Consider the following 18,615-nt stretch of genomic DNA (forward strand, 5'->3'; position numbering starts at 1 on the left):
TGTATGTTAGACCAGTTTAAGTGTTTATGTAGTATGTTAGACTAGTTTAAGTGTTTATGTAGTTAATAAAGTCTTACTTGTATCACACTTGACGTTGTTCATTGTTTGCTCATAACTGGAGTCACTTAATCATGCAGATTTATGCTACAAGCTCTTTGTAGAATTGTACAGTAAGAAAGTTATTTCCCTTAACCAGGAAATTAATGTTCTTAGAATTGACAGACAGTTGACCCTGAGAGGTCAGCTAAAGATCTACAGCGGATCTAAATATTTATAATTAATTATAACTAGTTATGATTAATTATTCATATTTCCCCATGAGCTGATTCGCTACATTGTGATGGCGAATTCCAACAGAAGCTACAATAGTTGTTAATTAAATGGAAAATTAAATTAAATACAGTTTATGTACCTAAAATATCAACAATGGCCAGGAAAAAAGCTTGAAATACAGTGTGACTCTTATTTTGTAATGTCTGCACTGGACTGTACAGTTGCAAGCTACTCATTCAAGTTCAGATGAGGGAAATAAAATATGCATTCTTACAACCATCTAAAACATATTACCATATAAATATCGTATAGTAAACATTGTCATAATTCATCAACATTAGTTCATTAGCAATTGCTTGGCATAAATGTGCGCAGGGGCGTAGCCATCATTTCAGAAGTGAGGGGGACAGAAATGTGGACAGCAAAAGTAGTAATATTGTGAAATATTTCTACTATTTAAAATAACTGCTTTCTATTTGAATATGTTTTAAAATGTAATTGATTGCTGTGATCAAAGCTGAATTTTCAGCATCATATCTCCAATCTTCAGTGTCACATGATTCTTCAGAAATCATATGCTGATTTGCTGCTCAAGAAACCTTTTTTAATTATTATTATTATCAATATTTAAAACAGTTGAGTACATTTATTGTACACTATACCATTCAAAAGCTTAGAGTCAGTATAATTTTTATTTTTCGGAAAATAAATTATGGAAATTAATACTTTTATTTAGCAAAGATGATAAAGACATTTATGATGTTACAAAATATTTCTATTTCAGATTAATGCTGTTCTTCTGAACTTTCTATTCATCAAAGAAACGTGAAAAAAATTCTACTCAGATGTTTTCAACATCATCATAATAATAAATGTTTTTTGAGCAGCAAATCAGAATATCACCATGATTTCTGAAGGATCGTGTGACTGGAGTAATGATGCTAAAAATGTAGTTTTGAAATCACAATAAATTACATTTTAAAATATATTAAAATAGAAAACAGTTATTTTAAATAGTAAAAATATTTCAAAATATTATTGTTTTGCTGTACTTTGGATCAAATAAATGCAGGCTTGCTGAACAGAAGAGTCTTCTTTAGAAAACATTAACAATTTTACTGTTCAAGAACTTTTGACTATAGGCAACAATTTTTTCTCTAATTTCTAGCATTTGATTGGCTTAGACAATAATAATGATGTGTTAATGTTTATATACTACAAACACTTTTTTATCACATAAGGCAGAATAGTTTCTATACTGTAATAAATGCTATGTCAATTAGCACTGCATTGTTCATATACTTTATTACCTGGAGATGACTTGAAAAACACAAATAAACCATATATTGTCGCAATCGTATGTTTAATGTCTTCATGTTTCCAAACGTTTTCTGTTCTTCTGTGAAAACAACTGTTTTCATACAGCAATAGCTGGATGCTTTTGTCCATATAAGGGATTTCCTGGTTCGACTTTCTGCGCGAGAGCGCCCTCGGGCTTCGAGTATGAATGAAACACACACTGCACAGAGTGTTTAGCGCTCCGCGATGTTCATCTCGCCTTATTCTGGGTCCGAATAAAATATCAAGCCATGCGCAGACTAGAGTTTAAATCTATATTTAATCACACCAGCTCTTGAAAACCTCTATGCGAACTTGCCCGAAAAAGTGCTGGAGATGAATTTACGTGATATTAAAAGGGGGAGGGGGGGCACGTCCCCCGCGTAATCTACACCCCTTAATGTGCGCTATTCATTGATTACAACCCACACTGAAGCAGTCAGAAGCGCTGCTGCGCGAGTCTGTTGAGAGCGCCACAGCGCCGCGTTTTCCAGCGGTTAGACGGTACAAATACAATGCAAATTAAAAAATTATAAAAATGTGACGTGAGGCCAAGTATTAAAAGTGGGGGGGGGCACGTCTCCCCACTACCCATACTAGGAATTAGTGCTCTGCATTTAACCCATCCAAAGTGCGCACACACACAGCAGTGAACACACACACCATGAACACACAACCCGGAGCAGTGGGCAGTATGCTGCGGCGCCCGGGGAGCAGTCAGGGGTTCGGTGCCTTGCTCAAGGGCACCTCAGTCATGGTATTGAAGGTGGAAGAGAGTGCTGTACATTCACTCCCCCCACCCACAATTCCTGCCGGACCTGAGACTCGAACTTGCAACCTTTGGGTTACGAGTCCAACTCTCTAACCATCTACTTCTACACGTCTACTTACTGTAACTGCCACATAAGACATCAGTCCTGACTGAGTCTGACTGGATATCTTCCCAAATCGTCCTTCCCTAACATTTTCATCTTGTGTTTATTCGTTGACGAAAATGAGAGTATATTTGCGTTTTAGTTTTTGTAATTAAAAACAGGTTTTTATTTAGTTATCATCTCATTTTCGTTGGTGAGAAATTGTCGTTGACGAAAAGTATGACGAAAATTAAAACACTGCTATTGTACAGTCCATGCTATTATAACTTATATATCTTTACAAAAGTCCATAATGTTGTTGCAGATGAAATACACAAATAATATTAATTAAATAAATGTTATTTGTGTATTTAAATTAAATATTTTGGATCGGGTTTAGTTAATCATTAATCCCACAAACCCAATAGCAGCTCCTGACTAGCCTATATATTTAGGTGAGGCAGATTCTGGGTTGTATCGTAGGCTATATTATTAACCTATCAATACTATTAACTGTCAATAGGTGATATGTTTTACATTCAAATGACTGATCATTTGCAGAACACTTTTAGGAGAAGTTGAGTGTCTTTGCTTAATTCAGGCTAAGGGTGGTGGTCTAATGTAGATTGACAGGCTCGACATACTGTACATACATAGAATATTATCTTAGAATACACACCTTAATCTAGTATTTATTGTGTCTAAGTTGATTTAGAAAAGTAGTTCTTAATCCTGGTCCTGGAGACCCCCAACAGCCCCCAACTGAATGGCTTGTCGGGGCCAAGTAGTCACATCTTGCAGCATCAACACTGGAATAGAACTGAAGTAAATCAACATTAAAGTGACTATAGCTGAATAATGACATTGCTGCCTTTTGTAGAATTGTTTATAGGTGATTGATTAACTTTGCACTGATCTGAACTAAACCAACACTGAACTGACTTGATCCAAATAATGACACTATTGTCTTTTAGAGTTGCTTCACAGCAGTTAAATTTACATTGCTATTTTCCTGTTTATTTCTGTGAAACAGATTAGACACATTTTTTGAGATATTTTGTTCAGCAGATTCTGCATGTTTACTGGGAAAAACTGTGGTAAACTACCAGTGGTTCCAATTTATGGTCTTACAATGGTAACATTACAAGCAAAACACACATGCTGAAAACATTAAATAAACTGACTACCTGCAAATTCTGTTAACATAAAACTTTATATTTTTCTACTCACATTTTGCACCTCACAATTTTGAGTAGGCTGTACCTCCGATGGCTCCACTGATGAGGGAAATGATTCTATTATCTCTAAGCCAGGGGTGTCAAATTAAATTCCTGGAGGGAATTGACTGAGTTCAGGGAAACACGTCATAGCGGCGTTTCCCATACGTCCTCCATGCCTCATGGTGAGCTATTTTACTAGTCCGTTTTAGTCTTTCTCCTTTGTCCAAAAAAGTGACTTTTACTGCCTCTGGCATGTCTGTTTCTGTTATCTAAAGCTCCTTCCACCAATGCTCCATGCAGTTCCTTGTATATAACATCAGTGCTGAAGGCATCCAGATGGACTAGGGTTGGGTGGAGGCTGTCCGAACCTGGCCCAATCCATCTAGACTGAAAGAGCTTCAGTGTTTCCTTGGCTTCGCAAACTTTTATCGCCATTTCATCCAGAATTACAGCTCAATCACTGCTTTTCTCACATCCCTCTTGAAAGGCAGGCCCATGTCTTTGTCCTGGATTCCCAAAACCACTCAAACATTCCATCTCCTCAAAGAAGCCTTAACAACCACTCCACTCCTCCAGAGTCAGAGCTGTGCTTTCACAGCAGCAGGGGAATCCTTCCCACCTCCATCCATATGCTTTCTTCTATAAGAAACTCCAAGAAAAAGGAGCAGAATTAGGATGTAGCCAATCATTAATTTCTTGCCTTAAAACTCACCCTGGAAAAACGGAGACATTGGTTGTAGGGAGCTTGTCACCCATTTGTTGTGCTTACCATAATATAGAGTATCTCCGCAATGCCAAACAACTCAACCCCAAGCAAGCTAGATGGTTGCTTTCTTCACCAGGTTTGATTTCACGATTTCCTATTGTACAGGAACCAAAAACACCAAAGCTGATGCCCTATTGTGAACCCATTCTGCCTCCCAAGGTCATTGTCAGTCCTATCCAGTGGTCCTTGGATGATAGTATCGCCAAGGCTACTACCACTGAGCCCACTCTACCGGCCCCAGTCACAACGGACCTCTTTTATGGTTTCAGTTCACTCCTTTGTGGGCATTGGCCACACAGGTACTGATCAGACTCTCTCGCTCCATCAAAATAGTTTCTTGTGGCCGCAAATGATAAGGGACACAGAAGGTTCATGCAAGGATGTCAAGTCTGCACCATGTCCAAGGTTTCTCATCATCTACCAGCTGGCAAATTTCTTCCACTGCCCATTCCTCGCCGACCATGGTCACACCTACGAGTGGACTTCATCATCGACCTGCCTACCTCAGATGGCTCATGGACAGTCATTGTGGACAGATTCCCCCAAAGGTCTTCCTACTGCCCGAAAAACCACTTAGCTTATGTTTAACTATGTTTTCCAAAACTTTGGATTCCATATACAGGATATTGTGTTGAACTGCAGACCTCAGTTTATTTCCCAGGTCTGAAAGACATTCTTCTCCCTTCTTGGCATGACCATGAGTCTGACTTCTGGCTACCACCCTCAAAGCAATGGGCAAACAGAACACAAAATCCCAGATATCACGTTTTTCATAAGAACCCTCTGTCACGGCTACCAGAACTCTGGGAACAATTCATCGCTTGGGCCAAATATGCCAAGAACTCCTTCTAACAACCAACTACAGGTTTCACTTCATTCCAATTCCTTGGGTTCCAACCTCCACTGTTCCTGTGGTCTGGTGAGCCGTCCAAGGTCCAATGGTGGATTTTTTTGTTCCAGGGGAGAGAGAGGTTCTGGCACTGTGCACTGGCACTGTGCACACCACCATCTTCAGTGGGCAGTGTGCCACCACAAGAGCTATGCCGATGCCTGGATAAGCAGTATACCCACCTATCAGTCCGGGCAGAAGGTGTGGCTCTCTGTATCTTTTGTGCTCTCTAGCATTACCTCCTGCAACCCATCACCATTAGTAAGTATGACCATACCTCTATTCTTTCCTCCGCAGCTAGTGGTGTGTGCTCCCCATTCTCATGTTCCCTGCACAGTCCAGTTCACCAACACCCTGCAATAAGAAATCATCATCAACCAAGTCATCCTCATCCCTATTACTTTTAACAGTTTTCTATTCAACTGCTCATTCCAGTCCAATTTGTTCAATAAATATCCTGTTTGAATTCACTAACCTATGTCTTCAATATTCATATAGACATAACCCAACTTATCCTGACTGACTTGTATTTCAAAATGCTTATGCACGTATTGTTTCTTTCCATCTCACCCATCTGATTTTTTTCTGTATGTTTCTTGTTGCATTCAGTCATTAAAATTTTCAGGGTTTTGCAAGTTAGATGGCAAATCATCAAGGTGTTTTAATCATCATGGTTTTTCTCAATTAATTTACTATTTGAGTGACATCCAGATCCAAACAGAGAGAGAAGCAATGACCTGTAAAATGAGAGAGGACACTGTTATTGTTGTACAGAGAGAGTTTGCATTTCATTTCAGCTCTTTCTGCTTTTCATCTCTTTCTGCTGATTAAAGAGAAATACAAGCCATATTAGAGGATGCATTCAAAATCATATTTGTTTATTGGAGGAAAAAAACTTGTGCTTAGGCGTTTGGGTTAAATAATTTGACTTAACAAAACAAGCTTTCCATTATCAAATTTACAATATTTAATTTGTTCACCTGACTTTTAAAATCTGCATAGGCTACATGCATAACTCATGTACAGTAAGTATGTAAAATCTAGTGCCATTGTACATCATACTATTCTCTGAGCTGGTGACTTGTGGTTGTGTAATGTTTATTGATCTGTCTGCATTCACATGGTATAATTTTTCTTGAAGCAAGCATACTTTGTAATTTGATTGTGTTTGTGTTACTATGTCAGGCACATAAATCAGTGTGGAATGGAAGGCCACTAAGACCTGAGCAGACAAAAGCCTGCATTCGCCATACATCTTCAAGTGAAAACCTCACTTTTGTTTTTCTGCTCTTTTCTTGTTTTTCAGAACCACTTTGAAAAGATTGACAAACTGTTGAATTCTATAGTGGACAGCCTATTTGGGGAAAGAGGTTTGCACTTTTAACACTTTTCTATGCTGATGTTATTAATTGTGCCATTGCAAATAATACCATGTAACTTAGTACCATGCCGTTTTCTCCTGTGTGCTTTAATTCAGTGTCAATAAACAAAAATCGGCACACTGCCACTACTGCTCTCAAAAACGAAAACTTTGTTACTGAGAGCAGTAGTGGCAGTGTGCCGATTTTTGTTTAATTACAGTGAAGTGCTCCATGTGATCGAGCACCTGCCTAAAGTTTTTGGATGTGCGCATATTACACTTTCTTTGTTTGCTTTAATTCAGTGAACAATACATAATCTGCTCTTAGCATGTGCAGAATCAATATTTATTATATATTCATAAAACATGTCCATGTGCAACAGAAACATAATCATGTATTGTAGATGTTTAAGGCATTTTGTCAGAGGACAGAGTCAGTCTGCACCAGGTCAAAAATAGCCATATTAGTAATATACATTCTATCAGAGGAACCTGCAAAGTGAAGTTATGTATATGTCATGAACTGTCAATTCACCTGCCCCAAAATGAATTACAATGAATTATGCTGCCGTTTACTTAACCCTTGGAAGTCACTTTTAGAATCAGAATCAGAATCAGAATGAGCTTTATTGCCAGGTATGTTTACAAATACAAGGAATTTGTTTTCGTGACAGAAGCTTCCACAGTGTAACAGAATGACAGTGACAGAACAAAAAAACACAGATAATAAAAAAATAAAAAACTAGAACAAGTAAATAAGGAATAAAAAATATACAAATCAACAATTGTATGTACAGGTATATAACAATAGACAGTTGTATACAGGTATATTATGGGCAAATTGAAATGTAGACTGAGTATGTGTGTTAGATAAATAAGTGTATGAGTGAATAAATAGTGTGTGTTCCACAGTTATTGTCAAGTGTTCATGAGATGGATTGCCTGAGGGAAGAAACTGTTCCTGTGTCTGGCCGTTCTGGTGCTCAGAGCTCTGTAGCGTCTACCCGATGGCAACGTTCAAAGAGGGAGTGTGCTGGATGTGAGGGGTCCAGAGTGATTTTGCCAGCCCTTTTGCTCACTCTGGATGAGTACAGTTCTTGGAGAGAAGGGAGGGTTGTACCAATGATTCGCTCAGCAGTCCGGACTACCCTCTGTAGTCTTCTGAGGTCAGATTTGGTAGCTGAGCTGAACCAGACAGTTATAGAAGTGCAGAGGACAGATTCAATGATTCAACTGTTTCAGCAGCTCCTGTGACAGGTTGAACTTCCTCAGCTGGCGAAGGAAGTACAACCTCTGCTGGGCCTTTTTAACAAAGTCTATGTGAGTGTTGAGAGATTGAGAGATTGTGGTGCCCAGGAACCTGAATGACTCCACTGCAGTCACAGTGCTGTCCATAATGGTGAGTGGGGGGAGTGCAGGGGGGTTTCTCCTGAAGTCCACGGTCATCTCCACAGTTTTGAGCGTGTTGAGATCCAGGATGTTGAGACTGCACTAGACAGCCAGCTCTTTAACCTCCTGACTGTAAGCAGACTCGTCACCGTCCTGAATGAGGCCTATGAGTGTGGTGTCATCTGCAAACTTCAGGAGCTTGACAGAGGGGTCTTTAGAGGTGCAGTCGTTGGTGTAGAGGGAGAAGAGCAGTGGGGAGAGAACGCAGCCCTGAGGAGCTCCACTGCTGATGGTGCGGGTGTTGGATGTGAGTTTTCCCAGCCTCACTAGCTGCTGCCTGTCTTTCCGGAAGCTGTTGATCCACTGACAGACAAAGGTGGGCACGGAGAGCTGAGTTAGTTTTGGCAGGAGGAGGTTTGAGATGGTGTTAAAGGCCGAGCTGAAGTCCACGAACAGGATCCTCACATATGTTTGAAGGGTTGTGTGGAGAGGTGTTCAGGGCGGGTGTGTTTTTTTTTTCAAACCTGCAGTAGAACTCATTCAGATCGTCTGCCAGTTGTTGATTCTCCACAGTGCTGGGGGATGGTGTCTTGTAGTTGGTGATTTCTTTCAGACTTTTCCACACTGATGATGAGTCACTGGAAGAGAATTGAATCCTTATTTTTTCAGAATAATTCCTCTTTGCCACTCTGATCTCCTTTTCCAGTGTGTATTTAGCCTGTTTATACCCTTCCTGTAAGCATCTTTTTTGGCCTGACGGAGCTGTCTGAGTTTTGCAGTGAACCATGGTTTGTCGTTGTTGTAGGTTAAATGAGTCCTGGTAGGAATGCACATATCTTCACAGAAACTGATATAAGATGTTACAGTCTCTGTGAGCTCATCCAGTTTCTGCCTGTAGGTCGGTATAAGATGAACCAAACAGTGATCAGAGAGCCCCAAAGCTGCCCGTGGTACAGAGTGATATGCATTCTTTATTGTGGTGTAACAGTGATCCAATATATTACCGTCTCTGCTGGGACATGTAACATGCTGTCTGTATTTTGGCAGTTCACGGGACAGATTTGCTTTATTAACATCCCTGAGAATGATTAAAACAGAGTCCGGGATCAGCACAAACAATAATATGTGAGCAGCATGTATGTACGTGATTGTGTTTTTGAGAAAACAAAATTTATGCGTGTTTAGGTGTTTAGTGAAATTTTAAAGTCACTGAAATAAGGCCATAAAACACATACCGAACATTTGATCACAAGACTTTTGAGAACTGGATCTTGAAGTCTAGAGTTTTTGCTTTAAAATTATGTGAAAATCATCTTACTCACTCATTCGCAGAAAACAATATATTGATTTAAATTTTCTAAGACACTTTTTGTGTAGAAAAGGTATATGCGAGTAGGCGTGAATGATCATGAATAATGCTGTGATTCACACCTGAGAAGACAAAGGTCTGCATAATGAGCTGCATAATGAGCTGTCAGGTGTGTGACTGAGAGGGAATTGCTACAAGAAAGAATGTGAGGAAAAAATAAATGTATATATTTTTTGTTTGTAGTTTATTTAGAATACATATAACCATCACATAAAATAACTCATGGTAGTGTGTGCATCACATGGTCTTAGCTGTGGTCCAGGTTCTTGTGCAGGCAGGAATCCCCATTTCTATGACCAAGTGGGCTGCTTTGCTTTGGCTCTCTTTGCAACAGGTTCTTTTACACTGTTATTCTCACATCTGAAATAAAAAAGCAAGCATGCTGTTTACACAAACTACATTATTACCATTATTGTGATGTTCACTGATATACAGTACATACTGTTGTTGGGAATGTAGATTGTAATTGGCCCTTCTTTTCAGGCTGGAGCTGTGTCAGGTGGAAGTAGAACTGGGTCGCTTCTCGTCTCTGCGTCAGGAGCTTGAGCTGGAGGAGAAGAACGTCCAGTCTCAGGACAAGAAGAAACAAAAGCTCAGACTCCAACGAGAGAAGCATGTTATCAAAGAACGTAGACATAAAGCACAACATGACAAAATGTAAATTTATTATGAAATGTGTCACACAATTACACAAAGCTTTCATCACATACACAGCAGTTTTCTTTGAACATAGACAAATAACTTAGCCTGCCCTGAGCCACTTAACACTTTACGTCATGTCACTTTTAGACTTGTTGAATTTTTACCTGATGGAAAGTACAGTAAAACAGATTTTCAAAGGAGGCTATGCAATGTGAACACATTTGCATTTACAGTATACACCAAAGTGCCTTAAAGCAATTAGGAAGGAAACTATTTCATATAGGAAGCTATTTGTTATTTTTCTTTACCAAAAGAACAATTTAAGTAAACAAAAAAAAAAAAGCTAATCTTATTGGACTTTTCTGACTTAAAATTATCTTGGCAGATTACTTATTGTAAGTTTACACAAAGTAAATAGTCTTTAACCTACTGCCAACAAGGAGAATGGCCTCTTTTTTTTTCTTACAGAACCTGGCATCACAGAGGCGAGTCGTATGTGGGCAAACACCACTTAAAAAGCTTTTAATTGAAATTTTCTTAATGTTTGTTGATTTTTCAGACAACAATGTTGTTTGTGTGATCTTCCATGTGACAGAGAATATAACAAGGCTTTACAATTGGAGTTGGATGTTCAGAGGAAACAACAGCAACAGTGACCGAGTATAAAACATTCAACATATTAATACAGGTTTAGCTGATTTCAGTTTCTGCCTGTAGGTCGGTATTAGATGAACCAAACAGTGATCAGAGAGCCCCAAAGCTGCTCGTGGAACAGAGTGATATGCATTCTTTATTGTGGTGTAACAGTGATCCAATATATTACTGTCTCTGGTGGGACATGTGATGTGCTGTCTGTATTTTGGCAGTTCACGGGAGAGATTGGCTTTATTAAAGTCCCCGAGAATGATTAAAACAGAGTCCGGGTGTTGTTGTTCTGTGTCTGTGATCTGATCAGCGAGTTTCTATAAAGCGGAGCTCATGTGCGCTTGCGGAGGAATGTAGACACTGAAGAGAATGAATGAGCAAAACTCCCGCAGCGAATAGAACGGCTTGCAGTTAATGAAGAGCACTTCTAGATATGAACAGCACATCTTCTTGACACAGATACATCTGTACACCACCTCTCATTGATGTAAATGCATGTCCCGCCGCCGCGTGATTTCCCCGTAGATTTTGCTTCGCGATCCGCTCTGAACAGCTGAAAGCCCGGGAGACTCAACGCGCTGTCCGGAATGGCGTCTTTCAGCCAAGTTTCCATGAAACACAGAGCAGCAGAGTTTGAAAAATCCTTATTTATCCAGGAGAGCAGAAGGAGTTTGTCCGTTTTGTTGGGTAGAGAGCAGAGGTTTGCCAGATGGATGCTAGGCAACGGCGTTCTGAATCTGCGCTGCCTGAGCTTCACGAGCGCGCCGGCTCGCTTCCCCCGTCTGTGCGTCCTGAAGCGTTTGATCAGCGCCACAGCTCCCCCGACTACAATGTCCAGCAAAACATCAGAATAGTCGAAAACCGGTGAAATATCTGGTACCGGTGTGTACTTCCGAATGTCCAGCAATTCGTCTCTGGTGAAACTGATTGCAGGGATATAACTAAAGACAGGACAAACTAACAAAAACATAAAAACAACTGCATAAAAACAACTCCACGCCACGGAGGCAGCCATCAGCGAAAGAGAATCTGAATATTATAATGTGGATATTTGAATTCCCATTAACACTTCTCTTATACTCCTACTTTTGGGTGCTGTTGGCATGCCAGAAGTGGTATACAGAGCAGCCTGAGGAATACAAATACTCCTTCATCCACTGTGGAACATTAACCCATCCATTTCTTTTTTCAAACCGCTTGTCCTGTGTAGGACTGCTGAGATGTTGGAGCATATCCCAGAAAAAAAAGTTTCAAAGTTTATTTGTTGGCTGGAGGCTGATTAAATGCATTAATGAATAAGCATTTCTATCTCTGCAGCCACACAGCCATAATAATGGTATTGGTGCATTCCAAATAAAAATCTAATTTGTCTGTCCTTTTGTTTTGCTGTGATTTTTCAGGTTGAGAACAACATATATCCCACAAAAAAATAAATAAGTAAATAAAAATAAATAAAATTTGGATGACACCTCTGTGATAAAACTAATGCATTAAAATGACTTGTGATCCTATTAATCTAGGAATCCACTTCTCACATGGTGAGTACAATTTTAAAATTGTATTTAACCCTTTAGTGCTCCTTGGTCACTTTTAATAAAATATTTTCAAATTCAGGCATCAGTTTCAGTTTTTTTTGACTGTCATGGTCATACATTCGATTTAAAATTGACACATGGTTTGCCTGTGGCTGACATACGTGATATATAATTTTCTGATCACAGACAGATATTTACAACATCTCTTCCAGCATTACCCAGTACTCTACCAACACGAGCACATTGGTCTCACATCTTCACTACATATTTTCATGATGTTTTGTTCGGAAATGTATCTGGAGACTGACAAACCTCTTTAGACTTTCTTACTATGCTCTAACATCTTAGACTCCATTGCACCTCAGAAGCTAATCTATAGTAAATGTAATGTTTCAGCCATGGATAATTAGTGACATTCGATCACAGACAACAATGCCAATGGTTTGAATGTGAATTGGAAGGAAGTATATAATAATAATAACTAGATAAAAAAGTTTGTCGAGACAAACTTTGAAATTGGCTTGAGAAAGCCAGACCAGAAAGTTTGAAAAGTTAAAAAGTTTGATTGTTTTTAGTCTGAAATGGTTTTCAGTTTAAAATACTTTGAAAGATTAAAGTCTGAATGTTTTGAAGGCAATACAGACTATTTGAAAAACAGACAGACAGACAGACAGATAGATAGATAGATGAGTTTGAATGGGTTAGAAATAGTACATAGAAAGGAAGTCTGATTGAGTCTAATGGGCTTCAGTGTGTTTAGATTTGAATTTTGACAGTTTGATTTTGACGGAATGTTCAGATGAGCCAAGACTTTTCAATGTAAATCTATAGGATTTGTATGATTTTTAATCTTCATTTTTATGAAACCCGTAAGTCCGATCAGTTAGAAAAGATATAGCACACTAAGTGAGATCACTCTGAAGATCTGGGCTGAGTTTGGAGTCTGTAGAGTTAAAGCTCTAGGAGGAGTTAGAGTCAGAAATTTTAGTTTCAGAAAAATAATAATTAGATAAAAATGTTCGTCAAGACAAACTTTAAGTTGGCTTGAGAAAGCCAGACCAGAAAGTTTGAAAAAGTTTAAAAAGATAAAAAAAGTTTAAGAAGTTTAAAAAGTTTTAAGTTTGACAGTTTTCAGTCTGAAATAGTTTGAAGTTTAAAATAGTTTTAAAAGCTTAAAATTTGAATGTTTTGAAGGCAATACAGTCTGTCAGAGATAGATAGATAGATAGATAGATATAATCAGACTGAAGAAGCTGTTAGAATACCCATGTGGTTGCTAAGGTGTTGCTATTCGTTTGCTAGGGTACTTGGGATGGTTACTAGAGCAGTTGCTAGGGTTCCTGGGATGGTTGCTAGGGTGTCCGGGGTGGTTGTTACAATGTTGTTATGCGGATGCTAGGTTGTTGCTATGCGGTTGCTAGGGTACATGGGACGGTTGCTAAGGTGTTGCTATGCAGTTGCTAGTGTACGTGGGGCGGTTACTAGGTTGTTGCTATGCGTTTGCTAGGGTACCCGGGGCACTTGCTAAGGTGTTGCTATGTGGTTGCTAAGGTACTCGGGGTGGTTGCTAGGGTATTGCTATGTGGTTGCTAGTGTGTTGCTATGCGGTTGCTAGGGTACCTGGGCGGTTGCTAAGGTGTTGCTATGCATTTGCTAAGGTACTCGGGGTGGTTGCTAAGGTGTTGCTATACGGTTGCTAGGGTGCCCGGGGGGGGTTGCTAAGGTGTTGCTATGCGGTTGCATAGCATCTATCTATCTTCATAGCATCACTCTAGCAACTATCCAAGCCAACCTAGCAACCACCCCGGGAACCCTAGCAACCGCATAGCAACCCCTTAGCAACCACCCGGGTACCCTTGCAACCACATAGCAACCCCTTAACATCCACCCGAGTACTTTAGCAACCGCCCCGAGTACCTTAGCAACCGCATAGCAAAACCTTAGCAACTGCCCGGCGTACCCTAGCAACCGTCCCGGGTACCCTAGCAACCGCTCTAGCAAAACCCCAAGTACCCTAGCAACCGAATAGCAATACCTTAGCAACCACATCGGTATTCTAGCGGCTGCATCTTATCTATCTATCTATCTTCAGTCTGATTCTATCTATCTATCTATCTATCTATCTATCTATCTATCTATCTTCAGTCTGATTCTATCTATCTATCTATCATCTAACTATTTCTATCTATCTATCTATCTTCAGTCTGATTCTATCTATCTATCTATCTATCTATCTATCTATCTATCTATCTATCTTCAGTCTGATTCTATCTATCTATCTATCTTCAGTCTGATTCTATCTATCTATCTTCAGTCTGATTCTATCTATCTATCTTCAGTCTGTTTCTATCTATCTATCTATCTATCTATCTATCTTCAGTCTGATTCTATCAATCTATCTATCTATCTATCTATCTATCTATCTATCTATCTTCAGTCTGATTCTATCTATCTATCATTTTTATGAAAACCGTAAGTCCGATCAGTTAGAAAAGATATAGCACACTCGGTCAGATCAGTCTGAAGAGCTGGGCTGAGTTTGGGGTTTGTAGAGTTAAAGCTCTAGGAGGAGTAGCAGTCAGAAATGTTAGTCTCAGAAAAAGAATAATAACTAGACACTAAAGTTCGAAGACGAACTTTGATGTTGGCTTGGCAGCTGTGCCAACGCAGCCTTGGGGCAAAAGAACCAGAGTACTTGTGCGTCCAGCATTCTGGAGCTGCCCCGCTGCAAAAAAACGTACAACAGTATTTTTCTACGGACCCTTGCTATCTTCTATTCTAATAAAAGGCTAGGCTACGACAATGTGCGTTGCACACGTGTGTAAGTGCGTATGTGCATGCATGCATTCATGTTTGCTGGTGTAACGTTATGTGTGTGCGTGCATGCATTCATGTTTGTGCGCATGTACGTGCATGCACATATCTATGTGTGTGTATAGGTGGTTATGCGTGTGTGCATTGTTTATCTGTATGTTTCTGTGTGTGAATGTGTGCTTGTGTATATCTGTATGTGTGTGTGTGTGTGTGTGTGTGTATGTATATGTATGTGTGTATGTGTGCGTGTGTGTATGTGAATGTGTGTATGTGCATGTGTGTGCATGCATGCATTTGTGTATATCTGTATATTTGTGTATGTGTGTACATGCATGTATGTGTGTGTGTTGAATGTGTGTGTATATAAGTGTGTGTACATGCATGTCTTTGTGTAAAATTAAGCTGTTGGTCACTGCAATGTCCAGGAAGTGCTGGAAAATTGTCCCTTACTTTTGGCAGATTCATCACACCCATGTAGAGAAGCAGACCTACATACTTATTTATTTCTTCAGGGTATACATCAGCCCATGTGAATTTCTCACTCCGCTTCAGATTTCTCACCACATTCTTGTTTGTGTTTGCACACAAGATGTATATGTATGCGTGTGTACATGCATGTGTGTGTGTGTGTGTGTGTGTGTGTGTGTGTGTGTGTGTGTGTGTGTGTGTGTGTGTGTGTGTGTGTGTGTGTGTGTGTGTGTAAGCAACTGCAGGCTTTATTTTTATTATTATTTCATTTTTATTGTATTTTTTATATAGTTAAATTTCTTTACAATTTTGCTCTTACTAATAAATTGCTCTATAAAGAAAAGTATTTTTATGAATATATAGTGAGTTTGTAACACATGCTTCTATTTTTTTCCAGTGTGGCTTCTCCAGTTACCTACGAAGAGAGCAGGTTTTGTAGATGTTTAGATACAGAAATGTAAGAATCCAAAAACAACATTGCATGGTTTTAATTAAATATTGATTCTCTTATTTATAAATAAATAAATAAAAGAAGCCAAGACAAACGAATGCTTTTCTGTTTTTTTATGGATTAACATTGAAGACAGAAAGCAGCCAGTAAATGCGGTCGCTTTAATATTCACATGCATCCACCTCCGATCTTTTATGTTCACGTGAGACAAATGAATATTTTCGATTATATTCGCCAAGCTATCATGTATTTTGAAATAATCTTTTCTGTTTTTGTCCCAGAGAAGGCTTTCTTATTGAGAGAAGTGAGCATGAGCGCGGTCCTGCACGAGTGTCAGATCTGCGGCGCGTTGCTCTGCATTTAGACAAAAAAAAGATCTCACAAGACTCATATTACCTCAATAACATATTGGTATAATTTTATTGCCTTAATTCGTTTGTTTTTTAATGCAGAAGCTTTTAAAAGGCATGTTTCTGTATTTAGCCTTTTTTCCGTTCAGAGGAGTCAGTGCCTCGCGAGGCTGCTGTCAGAGAAACATAAATAAAGCTCAAATGCACTCAACTCAGCTTTTTAATATGTTCTTCTAATTATATTCTATAAATTCGCTGGAATTTTTGCATTCGCGAGGCTTCAAGACGTGCAAAAATATCGGTTTAATGAGGACGCTGCAGTCTCGCGAGCTCCGGACGCAAGGCTTTCAGTTTCACACTAAAACAGCTCACAAACACCTGAAATTAGCTGTTTTTGTGTTCTAATGTGTGAATTGTATTCAACCGCTGGAGTATTTTATTTTTAAAGGCCCTTAAACGTCCAAATGATGTTCTTGTGAGCAAGCACGGACTGCTCTCGCTGATCGGTGCGGAGAATGTTGTTCTCTTGTGTTTCACACGGTTTTCTGGCCAAACAGTCACTATTAAAGAGCCCTGACGCAAGTAATAATCACATATGTTGGTTTAGCTTGTCAGTGTGAATGAAATTCATGTATTTATTGGTATTTAGAACCGTTTTTAAAGTGAATCTAAGAGGAGTTAAGACTCCACCCTCAAGAGATCGGGTATTTCTCCTCTAGGGGCGCAATATTTCTCAGACAATGTAAGTCTATGGGAAATTTTTCATATTTAAAAATTATTTATAAGTAAACTGTAAGTCTGATCAGTCTGAAAAGATATAGCACACTTCACGCAATTAGGGCCCAGGTATCTGCAGAGTTTGGGGCTTGTGGCTTTATAGCCCTAGGAGGAGATAGGTTTAGAAATTTGAGTCTCAGAAGAATAACTTTAATAATAATAATAAGTTTAAATAGCAGAACAGTATGTTGGCTTCTCACCAAGCCAACATAATAATAATAATAAGTTTATATAGCATTTCAGTAAGTTGGCTTTCATAAGCCAACTTAACTAGATAAAAAAGTTTGTCACAACAAACTTTAAGTTGGCTTGAGAAAGCTGGACCAGAAAGTTTGAAAAAGTTTGAAAAGATTAAAAAGTTTAAGAAGTTTAAAGGTTTTCAGCCTGAAATAGCAAAGTTTGAATATTTTGAAGGCAATACAGTCTGTCAGAGATGATAAATAGATAGATAGGTAGATAGATAGATGTAGATAGCATGTTGCTAGCATGATTAGCAAGTGACTAGCATGTAGTTAGCATGATTAACAAGTTGCTAGCATGTCGCTAGCATGTTTCTAGCATGATTAACAAGTGACTAGCATGTTGCTAGCATCATTATCAAGTTACTAGCATGTTTCAAGCATGATTAGCATGTGACTAGCATGTTGTTAGCATGATTATCAAGTGACTAGCATGTCGTTAGCATGATTAGCAAAGTTACTAGATTGTCGCTAGCATGTTTCTAGCATGATTAGCAAGTGACTAGCATGTTTGCTAGCATCATTAGCAAGTGACTAGCATATCGCTAGCATGATTAGCATGTTGCTAGCATGTTTCTAGCACGATCAGCATGCTACTAGCATGTTGCTAGCATTATTAGCAAGCCACTAGTATGTTGCTAGCAGGATTAGCAAGTTACTAGCATGTTGCTAGCATGTTTCTAGCATGTTTCTAGCATGATTAGCATGCTAATAGCATGTTGCTAGCATGATTAACATGTGACTAGCATGCTGTTAGCATTATTATTAGCAAGTCACTAGCATGTCGCTAGCATGTTTCTAGCATGATTAGCAAGTGACTAGCATGTTGCTAGCATCATTAGCAAGTTACTAGCATGTCGTTAGCATGATTAGCAAGTGACTAGCATGTTGCTAGCATCATTAGCAAGTTACTAGCATGTCGTTAGCATGATTAGCAAGTGACTAGCATGTTGCTAGCATCATTAGCAAGTTACTAGCATGTCGTTAGCATGATTAGCAAGTGACTAGCATGTTGCTAGCATCATTATCAAGTTACTAGCATGTTTCTAGCATGATTAGCATGTGACTAGCATGATGTTAACATGATTAACAAGTGACTAGTATGTCATTAGCATGATTAACAAGTGACTAGCATGTTTTTTTCATGATTAGCAAGTGACTAGCATGTTGCTATTATCATTAGCAAGTGACTAGCATGTCGTTAGCATGATTAGCAAGTTACTAGCTTACTAGCAT

At 39.0% G+C, this 18,615-nt stretch overlaps 1 long non-coding RNA gene across 1 annotated transcript in view; it reads left to right on the forward strand.

Annotated features, from left to right (window-relative positions):
* Positions 1–12,757, forward strand: part of LOC107570734 (uncharacterized) — a 34,678-nt gene extending 21,921 nt beyond the window's left edge. The window contains exons 2-3 of the long non-coding RNA XR_001607081.1: positions 6,647–6,710; positions 11,856–12,757. This is a non-coding gene — a long non-coding RNA (uncharacterized lncRNA). The remainder of the gene's footprint in view (positions 1–6,646; positions 6,711–11,855) is intronic.
* The last annotated feature ends 5,858 nt before the right edge of the window (positions 12,758–18,615 follow it).

This window comes from Sinocyclocheilus grahami, unplaced genomic scaffold (assembly GCF_001515645.1).
Source record: "Sinocyclocheilus grahami isolate Dianchi unplaced genomic scaffold, SAMN03320097.WGS_v1.1 scaffold1498.1, whole genome shotgun sequence".
Lineage (NCBI taxonomy): Eukaryota > Metazoa > Chordata > Actinopteri > Cypriniformes > Cyprinidae > Sinocyclocheilus > Sinocyclocheilus grahami.